This window comes from Lagopus leucura, unplaced genomic scaffold (genome assembly GCF_019238085.1).
Source record: "Lagopus leucura isolate 7727_CA_CO unplaced genomic scaffold, USGS_WTPT01 Super-Scaffold_100002, whole genome shotgun sequence".
Taxonomy (NCBI): Eukaryota; Metazoa; Chordata; class Aves; order Galliformes; family Phasianidae; genus Lagopus; species Lagopus leucura.
Window position 1 is genome coordinate 50006127 of NW_024962263.1, and position 6390 is coordinate 50012516.

The window sequence follows — 6390 nt, forward strand, 5'->3', positions numbered from 1 at the left end:
ATCCTGCTATTATTGCTGTACTTTCCATCACATTATTGTGTGCATGGATGAGACTCTACTCAGGGAGAATTTCACTTGGACGCTGTAAGGCCAATGCAATCTGTTAATGTGACAGCCAACAAATCAGATACTGACTAAATTCCTGCATGGCTTGCTGCTTTTGTAGCACACAATGAAAGAAAGTCCTGAGTGCTACTGCTCAAGATTATGTGTTTTGTACTTGAGTTAACATTTGAAGAACTGTTTCCAATTATAGCAGGTACTCCATATGAGAAGAAAATTCACCAACTACAAATAAAGAGCATGATCCTGTTTGCCTAGGAACACTCTCCTATAGTCATTTCAAACTCTTTGTACAGCCAGGTGAGCACCTACATTCTGTGTTGTTTTTTTTTTTTTTTTAGGGAAATGAAGCAGGACACGTTTATGAAGTGTTAGTTGTAAGTTATTTCTACGTTTATGCAAATCAGAGCTCAAACTCCGTGGACAAGATCTGTTCAGTGAATACCGTAATACTGGTCAAATCTGACTGCTGGGCTAAGGGGATGTTCAAGGGAGGTTTTCTTATATGTGTAGTTCCCCATCTGCCATTGGTTTGCTTTCACATCATGATACAACATAGGGAAATTCAAGTCTAATGAGTTTTTAGGCAACTCTTGCTGTAACCTATATTTTATTCTATTTTTAAATCTGTAAAAAAAAGTCTAAATGAAATAGCCGCATCTGGCTCTGTGGAACAAAGGAGGCAATTAAGAGAAATCAGAGCAATCTCAACACCCTGGCTCATGTTCCTTGAGGTATAGAGCTGAGGTGGCTTGGGATCCTCTGACTGTTTTGAGGATCAGTGTTGGCAATAAAGAAAGCACACTTTCATCTCTGCCACTGTGACGACACAGCAGAGAATATTGGGCTTTTCTCTGAAGCCCACTGAAGGGCCTTCCACCCTTTCTGTGCCGAAAGAGGTACTCATCCCTGTCAGTACCCTGACAGGGAATATTATAGCATCAACTTTCCCACAAAAGGAATCTTATTTTATGTGAGGTGTAGAAAGATCTCACACTAAGAAGAATTAACAGCTATTTGGTGAGATGTGATGCAACAGCCTTCTCCTTTCGGAGTCATTCATGTTGTTTTACCCTGGCATACATCTATAGATCTATCTGTCCCGTGACCATAGGACTTCACACAGATTTGCAGGGCGTTCAGCTGCAATACAGCTCACGTGAGTTTCCCAGTTCATCTCCCATCTATTGCTTTGTCAATAAAAATGGAAATAAAACTCTATCCCTGAACTGCTGCTTCCTCCAATAAAGGCTTGCTTGAGTGTCCTAGTTAATAGCAACAATGAAAAAATGTATGTAGTTCTGATTTATTTGAAATAACCTTTCTGTGTGCCCTCACAGCCCAGAAACCAAACCACATCCCAGGCTGCATCAAAAGAAGTAGGGCCAGCAGGTTTGAGGGAGGTGATCCCTGCCCCTTTGTTCTGTGCTGGTGAGGCCTCATCTGGAGAAATGCATCCAGATGTGGAATCCTCAGTACAGGAGAGTCATAGACCTATTGGAGCATGTCCAAAGGAGGTCCACACAAATGAAGCAAGGGGTGAAGCACCTCTACTACAAGGACAGGCTGAGAGAGGTGGGTCTGTTCACCCTGGAGAAGAGAAGGCTCTGGGAAGACCTGAGAGTAGAATTTCAGTATCTACAGGGGGGCTGTAAGAGGGAAGGGGACAGACTCTTTAGCAGGGTCTGTTGTGATAGGACAAAGGGAAATAGTTTCAAGCTTTAAGAGGGGAGATTTAGGTTATATATAAGGAAAAAGTATTTTACACAAAAGGTGCTGAGGCACTGGAATAGGTTTGCCGGAGATGTGGTGGGCACTTCATTTCTCCTCCATGAAGAAATTCAAGGCCAAGCTGGACAGGGGTCTGAGCAACCTGATATAGCTGTGGATGTCCCTGTTTGTTGCAGGGGAGTTGAACGAGATGATCTTTAAAGGTCTTTTCCAACTCTAAGGATTCTATGATTCTATGTTTCTGTTCCTCGCGCCTCTGCAAGGGCACTCGGCCGCACTGCTATGCACTGCGGAAATCTCTGTCTGGCCTGTGAAAGAGCATTGGACTTTAGCACACAGTAGTAAATGTAAAAGAGGCAGTTTAGGGAATCTGCTCAGAAACAGCTACATTTCAGTATCCTGAGGGCCCAAAGGTTAAATGGCCACTGGGCAGCCACTGGAGGTGTGTTGATGCCCAGCAATTAGCAGTTTCGACAGAAGACCTCTAAAAGGGTTAAGTGGAAAGAATGTGAATGTATGGAATGCAAGGGCAGTTACAGAAACGTTGTTCAATGGCTGAGGGGAATAGATCGATCTCTTGACAAGGCAGAGGTGAAAGATGTCATGTTGCTTTATGTTTCTAGGTTTTGAAAATATGCAAGAAGCCGTAGGACAAAAATAATAGTAATAATAATTACTCAGAACGTAGGAAACTTGTTCATAATAATTTTTCTGTAGCAATACTTCAAGCATTTTTTTCTCATTAATTCTGGGGGACAAATTTCCCTGTGGTGTATAAAATGTATATCTATTTTTAAAAGCCCAATAAGAACCTTTTCCATTGGTGACTTAATTACATCATTTGTAATGCCATTTGCAAATGTTAGGAGACTTCTTGTGTGATTTCCAATCATGTTAATTAGAAATAGTTCATTGAGGAACGCCAACTTTGTTCTCAGTTCAGGTCTGTTGCTGGTTGCCAGTGTAGTAATGAAGAAAACCACTGCCTTCCATCCCAAGTGAGGTCTGATTTTCAGAGCAGGATTTGCAAGAAATTACAAAGATGGAGCACTCAGAAGCATATATTGCACGTATGTAAGTCAGGTACGTCTTCTGTACTGTGTTTTTTACAGAATGCTACAACAGAATGATTCTCAACCATGCACTCATGAAACCTCACTGTAACTTCTACATATGAAACTCTATTGACTTATAGAAAATGTTAAATAGCTTTACCTCCTATTGCTTCAGATTTTATTTTCCTGATAAAAGTTGTGTAAGCTGCAGAAAGAAACACAGAAAAGCCCTGCATGGTGTGTAGGAAGGGAATTTGGCTGCAGGTTAACGTGGTAGGGAATGGCACTCCCAAACCAATCGTTCAAGTTCAGGTAAAGGAATAAGGGAAATAAAGAGGAACATGAAAAATCTCCCCAGTCTCTGAAAGGTCAGACACGAGCAAGTGTGTATCACTGTTCTGACTCTCTTGCATGGAGAAGCATAGCCAGCTCTAGGCAAAACTGCTACCTCTCTATTAAATTAGAGATGGCAAAAGCCCTGCATGGGCTAAGCACTTAGTGTGGGTGCTGCCCAGAGAGGTATGAGGATGCCTGAGGCAGCAGCTTTGGCTTGAAGAGTAGAAGAAAGGGAGAGGGGATGAGCCCTGCCTTCTCCTTTTCCTATCTACACACCACACCTCAGCCATAGCTCTTCTCTGTTGCTCTGACAGGCCAGAAGGCCCAGCCAGGTGTAGCCTCCCAGCCTTGAGGTGGCCAGGTCTGAGTTGCAGGGAGACCCTGAATCTCGTCTGCAGGGACGACTCCCATTCACCTGGCAATGCTTATGGAATCTCCTTGAAGTCCTGAAGCTTTCCCTTCATTTTATTTCCCTTCTATTTTGGCTGTTCTACACTATTTTGGACACACTGCACTTCAGTTCTCTGTTTCCCTTCTGATCAGTTGAGTAGCTCGAATATCAAATCTTCCTTGGCACTGCATTAGGACTTTCCTGAACAGTAAAAATAAAGCAAATAAAATATGCGGTACAGATCCATTACTGCAAAGTTCAAGGGTATTCATAATGATATATCAAAGGAGGATTATATATAAATCTCTAGATAAGATGATTATATGTGGCTCAGGTAGCAGCCATACCTGGAATTATGCACATTTCCAAACCACGCACCGTAAAAACCTGTGCATTCATTAAATATAAAGTATATATATCTATATAAATATTGTGTATGTGTGTGTATATAGATAGATGTAATTCATGGCAACAAACCTGTGTTAGACATGGAAGGTGAGTTCTGCTACATGTAGAATACAAGAAGCAAATTTGTATGGTCTAACACAGTAAAAAGTCAAAGGATAAACAAAATGTATAAATATTATCAAGCCAACATTAAAATTGAAGTGGAAATTATTTTGTCTCAGGACAAAAATCTTAGATTACATAAAGTTCTCTATGGAGCACTTAGATGATCATATACCTAGATTAAAAAAAGAAATTGGGAAATATGTCTCAATATTTAAGAAGTTCCCATTACAGTAACATTGTTATAGCAAACCTGTACAGAAGACAGGCTGAGCTATCACAGAATGAGACTTGCTCATGGTTCATTCCATTACTGAAGTCAACTAATTGGGATATATCTCTGGTATCTGCATCACCCCTTACCTGCTATATTAGATCTTTAGCAAAATAGGCATAAAGTGCTAATACACAGAGTAAAACACTGTATCTGTGGCTGTAGTATGCTTTGCATTTATGTTACTACCCTGTAAATTTCTGCACAGGACAATGACAAATCAGCTTCTCTTGCTGTAGGTCCTCAAGTACAATTTAAACAAGTCAGTCAGAATAATGTCTTTGTCAGAATATCTTCTTAAGTATGTGGGACAGAACTGACCTGAGTTCTGACACGGTTACCTATTCTTCCCTGAATTTAATTCCTCTTCTGAGTGAAGTCAATATGGATCACACACCAAAAGAGTATGACATGGTTTACTTTTTTTTTTTTCCTCCTATGAATATCTGCAGAGTAATCAGAAAAGTCAACAGTACTTGGGAAATAAGATGCATAGTCCCATCTAAATGTCTGTACCTATCAACTGAACAAAGAGTTGGACTAGATTCCAATTTGTTAATTTGTTTTCCTCACACGGGTAGCTCTTCTATTTCCAACAGCATTTCAAATTTCATACATTTAAATGGTTACTCTGTTAGGGATTATTCTGTTTCTCAGAGGAAAATCGTAGATGTCCTTTTAAAAAATAAACAAAGTAAAAATGTGATTTTAAGATGAAAAACAAATTTCTTACCGTAGCAAAATAATTATAAGACAGGTCAAGTTTTCAGTTCAAATTAATTGGTGATATTCCTTCAATTTAGTTATGGACTGTCACAGTCAAAATCTGTTTCTTGACATTAGCGTGACGTTTTCCATTCCCTAAATTCTCAAGGGAATATAAGTGAATTTTGATGACAGAATTTGTCAGAAAATTTGAAAAATACACATCTGAGAAGGTCTGAATATGAATATGGTCTTATACTGTTTGTCAGAAATAGAAAATAAATAATGTAACATTAGGCCATTGTCTTTAAGTAAGCAACGCCAATTGCTCTAACTTGAATGAGCAGTGATAAGGACTGATTAACTTAATTGGCTTTAGACAATTCCCAAAGGCTTTCCCGTGTTTCTTACACAAAAAACACAGAACGTTCACAATTACTCCCCATGTGCTATATTCCTGGAAGACAGATATGATTCTGATAGAAACATGAAGTACTTGTAATTGCACTTAGTCCAAATGTATGCTAATGTAAATAAAATCCAAGAGAATCACCTCAGCGTAAACCCTGCCTAAACAAAATCTGGAAACAAGCCTTATGAAAGTCCTTCCTCTCATCTCAATTACTAGGGCAATTCTCTATTAACATTCAGTTCAGATTAGTCTGTGTGTTGTTTGAATAACTTATTTCTAAATTACGTTCATTCAAAATCATCATAACTTTACAACATTATGTGGAAGACTTTCATATTGTTTGGAGTTCAACAGTAAGGACATCTTAGGGACTCTCTGGGCATCCATCAGATGAGCGAGGAAAGATAAAAGATGGCATGTTACATTATCCACTTAAGTGCCACTACTCCATCTGTAAACTAATGAGAATTCATTACAAAGATACTAGAGAAAAGCAGATTACCTTGGATTTATGGCAAGGTAAAGCTGGTTTTGTTTATTTGTCTGTTTGTTTATATTCAAAGTCCTTACAAATGAGCATCCATTATCTTCTTTATTTAGGTTCTATAGTTTTCTCCGTGCTGTGAAGTTAAAAATGGAAGATTCGTATTAGAAAGCTGAAGCAGATCTGGTCCAGTCTATTGTTCTGATTCTTCAAACACCTGAGTTTGAAGCAGAGAAGCTTCTTCATCTGTGTTCTTACACAGCCTCTAACAAATATGAGCTGGTCACATGGGCAAGATTTTCAAAAGTGGCCATTGATTCTCTATTTCCTTCATGACATGACTTTTCAGGAAGTATTGGCACTGATTTTCTCAAAGTTATAAAATCATAAGAAGGGTTGGAAGAAGATTTGCAGTAGGGGACGCACAGA

The 6390-nt window shown here is 39.2% G+C and overlaps 1 long non-coding RNA gene across 1 annotated transcript; it reads left to right on the forward strand.

Moving 5' to 3' along the window:
* Positions 1-311: 311 nt before the first annotated feature.
* Positions 312-6116, forward strand: LOC122178633. The gene is made up of 3 exons (XR_006178404.1): positions 312-363; positions 2733-2877; positions 6078-6116. It is a non-coding gene; the product is annotated as an uncharacterized LOC122178633 (long non-coding RNA).
* The last annotated feature ends 274 nt before the right edge of the window (positions 6117-6390 follow it).